Source organism: Cherax quadricarinatus, chromosome 83 (assembly GCF_038502225.1).
Source record: "Cherax quadricarinatus isolate ZL_2023a chromosome 83, ASM3850222v1, whole genome shotgun sequence".
In the NCBI taxonomy this organism is placed as follows: Eukaryota; Metazoa; Arthropoda; class Malacostraca; order Decapoda; family Parastacidae; genus Cherax; species Cherax quadricarinatus.
In genome coordinates this window covers 5,225,859-5,240,617 of record NC_091374.1, presented here as the reverse complement: position 1 = coordinate 5,240,617, position 14,759 = coordinate 5,225,859, and positions in this window count along the sequence as shown.

The window sequence follows — 14,759 nt, the reverse complement described above, 5'->3', positions numbered from 1 at the left end:
ACTTCTAAATACCTATACATATATCCAGATTGAAAACACTGTTTTCAAACTGCCCAGCCGCTTTGCAAATGACATTAAGCGTGTCGAAAAATAATACCAACAGCCGCGTGGAACGCTCGGCTCTGTGAGCCAGGTGATTATTGATGAAATTAATGCTCTCGTTGTCCTCATTTCCAGTACTGTCAACGTCACATTTTCGTACTGATGATCCAACAGTCAAGTTATTTTTTATTATTTTAGTCCACGAGAAGTGATGTCTTGTTTACAAGGAGCGGGACTGTTGTTGGTTGTATGGGTCAAGACGGCTCGTCTTGTACTGCTCGTGTACAACAACATTTTGAAATAAAAAAATAGTAATGCTTTCGTAAATAATACTATTGACAAATTTGTATTAGCGGTATAATACTTGTACCTTTGTTATGGAGGCGTTTCTTCCTTCAGTGAGAGAGAGAGAGAGAGAGAGAGAGAGAGAGAGAGAGAGAGAGAGAGAGAGATACACATCCTACCACTTGTTCCTACATCCTAGGACAACTAGTAACCACACAGGGTAAGCAGAGATGAGAGCAGAATATATAGGTATTCAAAGAGGATCAACACTACTCAAGAGGGATTTACTTCCATTTAGAGGATCACCATTTTTACAGCAGGATCTGTGGCCTCTAGAGGATTTACTCCCTCCAGATAAAAATCCCAGAGAGATTCAAGTTGATTAAAAGAATTACTTAAGGTAAAAAAGATACAATAAAGTCATGCTAGGTAAGGATATATATATATATATATATATATATATATATATATATATATAATGGGAGCCCTTTGATTGAACTTTGTATAGAAAGGGGTTTAGTTATAGGTAATACATATTTTAAGAAAAAGAGGATAAATAAGTATACACGATATGATGTAGGGCGAAATGACAGTAGTTTGTTGGATTATGTATTGGTAGATAAAAGACTGTTGAGTAGACTTCAGGATGTACATGTTTATAGAGGGGCCACAGATATATCAGATCACTTTCTAGTTGTAGCTACACTGAGAGTAAAAGGTAGATGGGATACAAGGAGAATAGAAGCATCAGGGAAGAGAGAGGTGAAGGTTTATAAACTAAAAGAGGAGGCAGTTAGGGTAAGATATAAACAGCTATTGGAGGATAGATGGGCTAATGAGAGCATAGGCAATGGGGTCGAAGAGGTATGGGGTAGGTTTAAAAATGTAGTGTTAGAGTGTTCAGCAGAAGTTTGTGGTTACAGGAAAGTGGGTGCAGGAGGGAAGAGGAGCGATTGGTGGAATGATGATGTAAAGAGAGTAGTAAGGGAGAAAAAGTTAGCATATGAGAAGTTTTTACAAAGTAGAAGTGATGCAAGGAGGGAAGAGTATATGGAGAAAAAGAGAGAAGTTAAGAGAGTGGTGAAGCAATGTAAAAAGAGAGCAAATGAGAGAGTGGGTGAGATGTTATCAACAAATTTTGTTGAAAATAAGAAAAAGTTTTGGAGTGAGATTAACAAGTTAAGAAAGCCTAGAGAACAAATGGATTTGTCAGTTAAAAATAGGAGAGGAGAGTTATTAAATGGAGAGTTAGAGGTATTGGGAAGATGGAGGGAATATTTTGAGGAATTGTTAAATGTTGATGAAGATAGGGAAGCTGTGATTTCGTGTATAGGGCAAGGAGGAATAACATCTTGTAGGAGTGAGGAAGAGCCAGTTGTGAGTGTGGGGGAAGTTCGTGAGGCAGTAGGTAAAATGAAAGGGGGTAAGGCAGCCGGGATTGATGGGATAAAGATAGAAATGTTAAAAGCAGGTGGGGATATAGTTTTGGAGTGGTTGGTGCAATTATTTAATAAATGTATGGAAGAGGGTAAGGTACCTAGGGATTGGCAGAGAGCATGCATAGTTCCTTTGTATAAAGGCAAAGGGGATAAGTCTGTTGAGTGTACCTGGTAAAGTGTATGGTAGAGTTATAATTGAAAGAATTAAGAGTAAGACGGAGAATAGGATAGCAGATGAACAAGGAGGCTTTAGGAAAGGTAGGGGGTGTGTGGACCAGGTGTTTACAGTGAAACATATAAGTGAACAGTATTTAGATAAGGCTAAAGAGGTCTTTGTGGCATTTATGGATTTGGAAAAGGCGTATGACAGGGTGGATAGGGGGGCAATGTGGCAGATGTTGCAAGTGTATGGTGTAGGAGGTAGGTTACTGAAAGCAGTGAAGAGTTTTTACGAGGATAGTGAGGCTCAAGTTAGAGTATGTAGGAAAGAGGGAAATTTTTTCCCAGTAAAAGTAGGCCTTAGACAAGGATGTGTGATGTCACCGTGGTTGTTTAATATATTTATAGATGGGGTTGTAAGAGAAGTAAATGCGAGGGTCTTGGCAAGAGGCGTGGAGTTAAAAGATAAAGAATCACACACAAAGTGGGAGTTGTCACAGCTGCTCTTTGCTGATGACACTGTGCTCTTGGGAGATTCTGAAGAGAAGTTGCAGAGATTGGTGGATGAATTTGGTAGGGTGTGCAAAAGAAGAAAATTAAAGGTGAATACAGGAAAGAGTAAGGTTATGAGGATAACAAAAAGATTAGGTGATGAAAGATTGAATATCAGATTGGAGGGAGAGAGTATGGAGGAGGTGAACGTATTCAGATATTTGGGAGTGGACGTGTCAGCGGATGGGTCTATGAAAGATGAGGTGAATCATAGAATTGATGAGGGAAAAAGAGTGAGTGGTGCACTTAGGAGTCTGTGGAGACAAAGAACTTTGTCCTTGGAGGCAAAGAGGGGAATGTATGAGAGTATAGTTTTACCAACGCTCTTATATGGGTGTGAAGCGTGGGTGATGAATGTTGCAGCGAGGAGAAGGCTGGAGGCAGTGGAGATGTCATGTCTGAGGGCAATGTGTGGTGTGAATATAATGCAGAGAATTCGTAGTTTGGAAGTTAGGAGGAGGTGCGGGATTACCAAAACTGTTGTCCAGAGGGCTGAGGAAGGGTTGTTGAGGTGGTTCGGACATGTAGAGAGAATGGAGCGAAACAGAATGACTTCAAGAGTGTATCAGTCTGTAGTGGAAGGAAGGCGGGGTAGGGGTCGGCCTAGGAAGGGTTGGAGGGAGGGGGTAAAGGAGGTTTTGTGTGCGAGGGGCTTGGACTTCCAGCAGGCATGCGTGAGCGTGTTTGATAGGAGTAAATGGAGACAAATGGTTTTTAATACTTGACGTGCTGTTGGAGTGTGAGCAAAGTAACATTTATGAAGGGATTCAGGGAAACCGGCAGGCCGGACTTGAGTCCTGGAGATGGGAAGTACAGTGCCTGCACTCTGAAGGAGGGGTGTTAATGTTGCAGTTTAAAAACTGTAGTGTAAAGCACCCTTCTGGCAAGACAGTGATGGAGTGAATGATGGTGAAAGTTTTTCTTTTTCGGGCCACCCTGCCTTGGTGGGAATCGGCCAGTGTGATAATAATAAAAAAAAAATAATATATATATATATATATATATATATATATACATATATATATATATATTATATATACATATATATATATATATATATATATTGCCACGACATTACATGTTAAAGACACTTGTACTGACTCAGGTCTGAACTGCTTAAGTTTCCTTCATAAAATATATAGAGTTAATTGCATGAGAACTACAATTAGCCAAGCTAATCACATTTGCTCTAATTTTAAACTGTTTGACCTCGTAATGAACTACTCACATGATTATTTCGTTAAAACCTGTATCCAAGTTTTATACACTACTGAACTAAACGTTAGTTTTCAGTGTACCAGAGAACATACAATACATCCGCTTCTGTACTCTTTATCTTAAATATAAAAAACGATTTTGACGAAGTTTTTTTCACGTGGAACTTGATAAATATTTACTTATATTCGTTTGCTCATACAGGTTTTAGAACAGTAGTTACGAACAGATTTACTGCGTGATCACACCTCGTTAACTGTGACGTTGACCACTAGTTCACAGATCTAGTGATCAATAACTACACTGCACTAGCCAAGGAGTCGAACCCATTCTGTTTTGGCCCGCCTCATGGTGAGAGAAATCGAATGACGCTTTAGACCACTAGACCACACTATCGGATTGTGTGGTCTAGTGGTCTAATGCGTCATGCGTTCTCTCACGATGAGGCGTGCCAAAACAGCATGGGTTCGACTCCTTGGCTAGTGCAGTGTTGTTATTGATCACTACCACTTGTTCCGTGGGCACAATAAGATCCAGTGATGAATGTTTCTTGGTGTATTATAGTCGTGATGTACGACACTTGGGTAGTATACTGTCGATACGTGGGTAGTATATACTGTGCGCTCACACACTTATATACGTGGTTAGCACTGTGGGCTCACTTATACACAAGTGGATAACACTGTAGTGCTCTCACTAATATAATCTTTAAGTCATGCTGGACTGGCTATCACCTTCCTCGACCATAAGTAAGTTTATTCAGGTATACACAAATACAGTTACATAGATTATCGTACATAGCAGCATATGTGTGGAGAACCTGGGATAACCCAAAAAAGTAGGACAGTGACTTACCTCTCCATTGGGGTCCTTTTACCTTATTATTATAATATAAAGGTTATAATATTTTCTTATTATTCTATAATGAAGATAATATCTTATTATCATACTAAAAAGACTATCTGCTACACGAGGGTCATTAAGACTATCTACAATACGAGGGTCATTACTAGAAATAAGGTAAAATTTACACGTATGTTAGCTAAAAAATAGAAAATCATTCCCCTCCCTTTCTGTAGCTACATTCATCAGACACCTTTTGGCTCTCTTCTTGAACTGGCTCATGCTATGACTGGCTTTGACATGTGCAGGCAGTCTGTTCCATTCCTTCATTGCTGTACAATAAAAGGTGTTTGAAGCCTGGCCACTGACTGTGGGTACTACAAAGTTGTGCTCTCTCCACCTAGTACTATGATTGCTTTGGTTCCCAACCTTGACAAAATTGACAGCAAGATATTCTGGACACTGAGCAATTTTATAAACATGATTTAGCTTCAGTTGTTTTACTCTGTCTTCAACATTCAGCATATCCAACTGCTGTAATTCATCCTGGCCTACATGTTCTCTTGGTCCCAGCCCCAGGATGAATCTTACGATTTTGTTCTGGGTGATTTGCAGTCTATCTTTCAGTTTTTTTGTCAAGGCAGAGTACCATGAAGAGCAAGCGTAATCCATATGGCATTGTATAAAGGCTAGACATAGGGTCCTGCGAGCCTCAGTAGGTAGACACTGTGCTTGTCTATACAGGAACTTCAGTCTGGCATTCGCTTTCTTTACTACACTGTTCCCTATCAATTCTCGTGACATGCATGGGTCAAAGGGGATTCCCAGATATTTTACTGATGAAACCAAAGTGATGGGCTCCCTATTACACTGAACATTAAAATTATTTACCCTTCTCAGTTTATGTTTCGTGCCAATGAGAATGGCTTCAGTTTTCCCGAGGTGTAATGATAGTTTGTTGTCTACTAACCATTTGCTGCAGGACTCCAGTTCCAGTGTTAAAACATTAGCAATATCTTGTGGGTCTTTACCTGACACTAACAGAGCACTGTCATCTGCATACAGTAGGAGTTTGCACTTGACACTGATAGGCGTGTCATTGACATAACATAAGAATAATAAGGGACCCAGAATACTACCTTGGGGAGCTCCACATGTTATCGGCAGGGGTTCTGATTCCGTTTTGTTGATTTTGACTATTTGTCTCCTGTTGTTAAGGTAGGACTTAAACCAGTCTACAGAACCTATACCGATAGCTTGAAGTTTCTTACATAATATATTGTGGTTGACAGTGTCGAAGGCCTTTTGCAGGTCTAAGGTTACCATACCTATGAGGTTCCCCTTTGACATTTCAGTTCTCAGGTAATCCATCAGATTAATTAGGGAGGTGTCGGTTGAATAAGATGTTCTAAAGCCCGACTGATAGCTATGGAGAATGTTGTTGTCATTAAGGTATTTAACTACTTGACAGTACACCGCCCTCTCTAGAATTTTGGATATTATACTGAGTATACTAACAGGCCTATAGTTGCTTACATCAGACCTACTATTTTTCTTGAAGATAGGAGTAACTCTGGCCTCCTTGAACCCCTCCGGTACGGTATTAGTGGTGATTGATAGATTTATTATGTGAGTAACAGCAATTCATAATCACCGTACAGGATTACCCACTCTCTCTCACACAAACGTTAGGAAGTATTTTTTTCAGTCACAGAGTAGTCAGAAAGTGGACTAGCCTAGCAAGTGAGGTAGTGGAGGCAGGAACCATACATAGCTTTAATATGAGGTACGATAAAGCTCGTGGAGCAGGGAAAGGACCTAGTAGCACTCAGTGAAGAGGCGAGTACACACAGACCACAAAGCACTGACCTCTGTCCCCTACAGGCTTGCCCAATCTTGGAATACCTGTATACATCAAGGACGTATATATACATACATTAGGACTCTTGTAAAAATTTCCACATAGTTGTAGGCAAGAGAAGAACAGTTTAGGTTATACAGGAAGAATAGAGAAAGTTCAGTGATATACAGTCATATTTTAAACAACATTAGAGAATTTAAATTTCGCATATTTTTTTTTAATAAAGCGTAGTAAGGAACTCCTGGGCAATATTTCAGCGCGAAAACTCTCAGTAAGAGTGTGGTGCCCAGGGATTTTTCCAGGTCAAGTGGATTTCTCCGGGTCACGTCGTGGATTTCTCCTGGTCACGTCGTGGATTTCTCCGGGTCACGTCGTGGATTTCTCCAGGTCACGTGCGGTGATTTTTTTTTCCTGGGTCGCATGTGGGATTTTTTCCACGTCACGTGGTTGACTTTTCCAGGTCACGTTGATTTTTCCGGGTCACACGGGGATTTTTCCAGGTCACGTGGCTGTTTTTTCCAGGTCAGAGGGTTGGTTTTTCCAGGACGTGACTAAGATCTTTTCAGGTCGCGTCGTAAATATTTCCAGATTGTGTAATACATTTTTCCGGGTTGTGTCGTACATTTAAATTGTACAGTATATTTTTCCAGGTCGAGTCGTGGTTTCTCCGGGTTGTCTAGTGGACTTTTACAGGTTACGTCAGGGATTTTTTTTCCCTTGGCATCGTGGAAAAAAAATCCACTGAGGAAAATGAACGCCTCAATAAAGTGTGAGAAGCAGACGAATAAAAGAGCATTGAGAGAGAGAGAGAGAGAGAGAGAGAGAGAGAGAGAGAGAGAGAGAGAGAGAGAGAGAGAGAGAGAGAGAGAGAGAGAGAGAGAGAGAGAGAGAGAGAGAATGGTATTTTGGAATATGCTTATAGCTCTGCCTGTGAGGGTTGAACTCCACCTGGTCACGTAACCTGACACAGGGCGTCTCACTCCTACGAGGCTCCGAGTTAATACTTCCGTAGCTGCAACCGTCTTTGTGTATTATGTCTGTAGTAAAGGATAATTCAGAGCCTCCTACAAGTAGGAGGCTCTGTATATACAATTGTAATTTGTTCGTGGCACCTCGGAATCTATTATATCTCTTTGTTAACACAGTGGAAGGCCTCGATCATATGGCCAAAAGCTCCAGCTGTGGGTCATCATAGGACTAAGACCCGCGTCAGGAAATACTTGTCCTGTTTCCTAACACACCTTACCTAACCTAGAAATAAAAAAGACCCCAATGGAAATAAGTTACTCTGACTTTTTTGTATGATAAGCAATGTAACTGTATTTGTGTATACCTGAATAATTATACCTAACCTAGGAGCAAGCAATACTATATACCAAGCGGTAAATGTCTGTATATATACACGTTAAAGACCCTTGTGTAGTCGATAGGCTTAAAGTCCCATTAATCATCAGCCTATGTGTAGAATATGCAAATAATGTATAAAAAAAATTCTCGTAAGGATTTCAAGCTACAATTATACAAAATTTTGTATGTGGAATTCTAGGATTCTCAGAAATGCTAGTCCTAGACCACTACTACTGCCCTGTGACTATCCAAAGTTCCTCGAAAATCTATTAATTAAATGACAGTTTGCCAAATCTTGCCAAATAGTAAAAATTCTTACCCAACAGTACAAAAAAGTATGCCAGGTTGCCTCTCTTTTAAATCTTAAAAAGAGTTTTGTAAAGTTTCCTGTGCCACCGGTGACGTTAATAATACCGCTGCTAATGTAACTCTCTCTGATACCATTCTCATTCCTGCAATATCTTAGTTTTTATTGCCTGCAGTTCACTTTTCTGCAGATATTTTCAACACGGCAACTTTCCTGTAGTTTCCCCTGGTTGCCCGGGGAAACAAATGTGTTATCGTACGCAAGGCAACAGAGAAAAATAGCCAAATATATTACTATGGAAACTGTCGACACTCCCGCCATTAACGGTTGACGCGCCAACCACGCCCCTCTTCCTCAGGGAAATAAGATAAATTGGTAAATAAATAAAAATTCAGTATTAAATATAAACTAAGTTATTGGATAAGTAACCAGGCGTCTGTGTTGAACACACCTCGGGGATGTTCAGTCACTTGAAGGGTAACTCTTGTAAATTTTTGCTACTAGTGATCGACACCATGCCTAACCCTTCTAGGGTAGGGTAGGTGCCTGAGCCCGAGCCTTTAGCTCATAAGACTGTCATTCCCATTTGCCCCCTTGGGGTGGGGATGGCAGACCAGAGAGGCCTAGGTTGTGGCTAGGCCTGGGGACAGTTGGTCCCAAAGATGAGGAGGTACTTGTGCCTCCTCCCATGGGAGACTTAGGTCTCAGACACTCCCTAAAGAGGGAGCCAAGGCCGGGCCACCACTTGGAAAAGGCCCGGGCCGGGAGAATACCGGCTAATCTTTAACTAACTAATTGCTACTAGTACACACACAGGAACATAAATATGTAAGTGGTCTCATTCTCTCAACCAAACTCCAGTTTATTATCATATTACAACAGTTGCTCAATCACGCTTATTATTGTAGTAGGCATCTAAAAGTTGTTATTGTCGCTCTCCTTAATTTGCCGGTACTCTACCGGGCCGGGCCTTTTCCAAGTACATAGTGGCCCGGCCTTGGGTCCCTTTCTCTGAGGTACCTTATCACCATTAAGATGGGACTGAGGTATTTATAGTTATTGTACTTGGAGGGGGGGGGGAGGAGAGGCATCTACACATCCACTTATTATCGAAATAAATCATTCACGCACTATAACCATGATTTTTAAAAGGGGGTTGACCGGTAAGCCAGGGAAAGTTCTCGGTCAGATGACCAAAAGCTCCAACTGTGAGTCAGCATATATAACCCGCGTCAGGAAACACTGGTTCTGTTTCCCGACAAAGCTTACCTAACCTCACGCACAATTATCATCGTACTGAATCAATTACACACAATTATCTTACTGAATTATTAACGGAGTTATCATCATGCTGAGTCAATTACACAATTAACACGGACCCCAATGGAAATAAAGTAACTTTGATTTTTTTTAGGGTTATCCTAGGTAATTTGCATATGTTAATATGCATGATAATTTGTATAACTGTATTTATGTGTACCTGTACCTAAATAAACTTAAATTAATGAACAATTTATAGTTATTAGCATACCGAGTCAGCAGTAACAGCCTGGTTGATCAGATCCTGATCCACAGCAACGCCTGGTCACAGACCGGGCCGCGGGAGCGCTGACCCCCGAAAACCTCAGTTATCTTACTAAATCCTTTACACAATCACATAATACAATAGTTTAACCTCTCCTTCAGTCATAACCCCATTCTTCCTTTCCTCAACCTCAAGATTTCAACCCCACACTTTCCTTGTTAATCAACCCCATTCCTCTCCACCTACCCCATGACTCAACCCCCTACCCTCATCCCATGACACAACCCCTCCCCTCATCCCATGACAACCCCTCCCCTCAACCCATGACACAACCCCTCCCCTCATCCCATGACACAACCCCCTACCCTCATCCCATGACATAACCCCATCCCCTCATCCAATGACTCATCCCCCTACCCTCCCTCATTTCATCCCCTGACACAATCCCTACCCTCCCTCCCCTCATCCCATGACATAACCGCCTCCTCTCATCCAATGACTCATCCCCCTACCCTTCCTCCCATCATCCCACGACAGAGCCCCCTACCATCCCTCCCACATCCCATGACTCATCCCCCTACCCTCCCTCACCCTCATCCCACGACAGAACCCCCTACCCTCCCTCCCCTTATCCCATGACACAACCCCTCCACTAATCCCATGACACAACCCCTCCTCTCATCCCATGACACAATCCCATCCCCTAATCCCATGACACAACCCCTCCCCTCATCCCATGGCCCAACCCCACCCCTCATCCCATGACACAACCCCCTCTCCTCATCCCATGACACAAACCCCTCCCCTCATCCCATGACACAACCCCTCCCCTAATCCCATGACACAACACCTCCCCTCATCCCATGACACAACCCCCTCCCCTCATCCCATGACACAACCCCTCCCCTCATCCCATGTCCCAACCCCTCCCCTCATCCCATGACACAGCCCTCCCCTCATCCCATGACACAACCCCTCCCCTCATCCCATGACACAACCCCTCCCCTCATCCCATGACACAACCCCCTCCCCTCATCCCATGACAACCCCTCCCCTCATCCCATGACCCAACCCCTCCCCTCATCCCATGACACAACCCTCCCCTCATCCCATGACACAACCCCTCCCCTCATCCCATGACACAGCCCCTCCCCTCATCCCATGACACAACCCCCTCCCCTCATCCCATGACACAACCCCCTCCCCTCATCCCATGACACAACCCCTCCCCTCATGGCATGGCCCAACCCCTCCCCTCATCCCATGACACAACCCCCTCCCCTCATCCCATGACACAACCCCTCCCCTCATCCCATGAAACAACCCCTCTCCTCATCCCATGACACAACCCCTCCCCTCATCCAATAGCCCAACCCCTCCCCTCATCCCATGACACAACCCCCTCCCCTCATCCCATGACAAACCCCTCTCCTCATCCCATGACACAACCCCCTCCCCTCATCCCATGACACAACCCCTCCCCTCATCCCATGACACAACCCCTCCCCTCATCCCTTGACACAACCCCTCCCCTCACCCCATGACCCAACCCCTCCCCTCATCCCATGACACAACCCCTCCCCTCATCCCATGACACAACCCCTCCCCTCATCCCATGACACAACCCCTCCCCTCATCCCATGACACAACCCCTCCCCTCATCCCATGACACAACCCCTCCCCTCATCCCATGACACAACCCCTCCCCTCATCCCTTGACACAACCCCTTCCCCGCATCCCATGACACAACCCCGCCCCACATCCCATGACACAACCCCTCCCCTCATCCCTTGACACAACCCCTCCCCTCATCCCATGACACAACCCCTCCCCTCATCCCATGACACAACCCCTCCCCTCATCCCATGACACAACCCCTCCCCTCATCCCATTACACAACCCCCTCCCCTCATCCCATGACACAACCCCTCCCCTCATCCCATGACACAACCCCCTCCCCTCATCCCATGACACAACCCCTCCCCTCATCCCATGACACAACCCCTCCCCTCATCCCATGACACAACCCCTCCCCTCATCCCATGACACAACCCCTCCCCTCATCCCATGACACAACCCCTCCCCTCATCCCATGACACAACCCCCTCCCCTCATCCCATGACACAATCTCTCCCCTCATCCCATGACAAAACCCCTCCCCTCATCCCATGACACAACCCCTCCCCTCATCGCATGACCCAACCCCTCCCCTCATCCCATGCCACAACCCCTCCCCGCATCCCATGACACAACCCCTCCCTTCATCCCATGACAAAACCCCTCCCCTCATCCCATGACACAACCCCTCCCCTCATCGCATGACACAACCCCTCCCCTCATCCCATGGCACAACCCCTCCCCTCATCCCATAACACAACCCCTCCCCTCATCCCATGACACAACCCCTCCCCTCATCCCATGACACAACCCCTCCCCTCATGCCATGACACAACCCCTCCCCTCATCCCATGACACAACCCCTCCCCTCATCCCATGACACAACCCCTCCCCTCATCCCATGACACAACCCCTCCCCTCATCCCATGACACAACCCCTCCCCTCATCCCATGACACAACCCCTCCCCTCATGCCATGACACAACCCCTCCCCTCATCCCATGACACAACCCCTCCCCTCATCCCATGACACAACCCCTCCCCTCATCCCATGACACAACCCCTCCCCTCATCCCATGACACAACCCCTCCCCTCATCCCATGACACAACCCCTCCCCTCATCCCATGACACAACCCCTCCCCTCATCCCATAACACAACCCCTCCCCTCATCCCATGACACAACCTCTCCCCTCATCCCATGACACAACCCTCCCCTCATCCCATAACACAACCCCTCCCCTCATACCATGACACAACCCCTCCCCTCATGCCATGACACAACCCCTCCCCTCATCCCAAGACACAACCCCTCCCCTCATCCCATGACACAACCCCTCCCCTCATCCCATGACACAACCCCTCCCCTCATCCCATGACACAACCCCTCCCCTCATCCCATGACACAACCCCTCCCCGCCTCCCATGACACAACCCCTCCCCTCATCCCATAACACAACCCCTCCCCTCATCCCATGACACAACCTCTCCCCTCATCCCATGACACAACCCTCCCCTCATCCCATAACACAACCCCTCCCCTCATACCATGACACAACCCCACCCCTCATCCCATGACACAACCCTCCCCTCATCCCATAACACAACCCCTCCCCTCATCCCATGACACAACCCCTCCCCTCATCCCATGACACAACCTCTCCCCTCATCCCATGACACAACCCTCCACCGTATTCAACCAACAACAACAACAAACACTGTTTTCATTCCTCCGGCATCTCTCTCTCTTTCTATTTGCATATCACTTTTTCTCCTCTTCTGATTTATTGTTTACATTTGATTTTGGAAATTGTGGAGAATTTTCTAGACTTATTTTGTAGTGGTTTATTTTTTCCGAAGTATATACCACTGGGAATAATAATTGGAATAACAATGATGGTAATAATAGATATACACTGAGGCAGGTCTATCTCAGTGTATATACACTGAGAGGTGTGTGTCTGGGCATAAAAACTGAAAGGTGTGTATTTCAGTGTATATATACCCTTGAGGAGTATATGTATGTATTTTTCAGTGCATAGACGGGGGATATTTGTTTGTGTGTATGTACACCAAGAAGCGTGTACATCTGTGTATATATACACTGAGGTGTGTATCTGTTAATTCACATACACTGAGAGACGAGTATATCTCTTAATGTAATATATACCTAGAGGTGTGTGTATTTCATTGTACACACACCAAGAGTACATTTTTTTTTCAACAAGTCGGTTGTCTCCCACCGAGGCAGGGTGACCCAAAAAGAAAGAAAATCCCCAAAAAGAAATTACTTTCATCATAATTCAACACTTTCACCTCACTCACACATAATCACTGTTTTTGCAGAGGTGCTCAGAACACAACAGTTTAGAAGTATATACGTATAAAGATACACAGCATATCCCTCCAAACTGCTAATATCCCAAACCCCTCCTTTAGAGTGCAGGCATTGTACTTCCCATTTCCAGGACTCAAGTCCGGCTATATAAAAATAACCGGTTTCCCTGAATCCCTTCACTAAATATTACCCTGCTCACACTCCAACCGATCGTCAGGTCCCAAATACCATTCGTCTCCATTCACTCCTATCGGGCACGCTCATGCACGCTTGCTGGAAGTACATATATATATATATATATATATATATATATATATATATATATATATATATATATATATATATATATATATATATATATATATATATATATATATATATAGTATATATACACTGACAGGTGTATATCTGTATTCACACACTGAGAGGAATGTATCTCAGTATATATGAAATGAGACGTGTATCAGTATACATATACCGAGACGTATGTATATACAAAGACGTATACATCTCTTAGTATTTATACGATGATAATTTCCTGGTATCACCATTACAGGGATTAATTCAAGGTATCCTCAAAAGGTTTTAAAGAAAACGTAGCCGGGGTGTGTTGGTTGACTGTAATATACCGAGCACACGAAGGTTTTTACAGCTTCTAACGATATGTTTACCTGGAGAGATTACCTGGAGAGAGTTTCGGGGGTCAACGCCCCCGCGGCCCGGTCTGTGACCAGGCCACAAGTCAAGAATATATTAATTCCTTAAATAAGAATATTTGAAGTGCATGTACACGAAAACAGGTTAGGTTAGGTAAGGTTCGTCAGGAAACAGGACAAGTGTTTCCCCACCGTTGGGGCTTTGGTCATCTGACCGAGGCCTTCCGCTGGCTTACCGGCCCACCCCTTTAAAAATTATGGTCATAATTATAACCATTTAGTCAAATATTACTACACACGAAAACAAATCTTCTGAACCTAACTAAACGTAACTGCAGACTTCAAATCAACGATGTGAACGTATAATGTACACACGAGTTTCCCCTCAACAAGTCAACTAGACGGGTTATTAGGTTGCTGGAAAAGGGAACACTGTATATATATTGAGTAGTTAGTGGAGATGGTACATTTCTTATCATCAAGGATCACACACAGTAATTGAGCACTAGTGAGTTTCATTATACACTGTGTGATATATGTTGCTTTACTGAGAACCATTTTCAGGTTTAGCG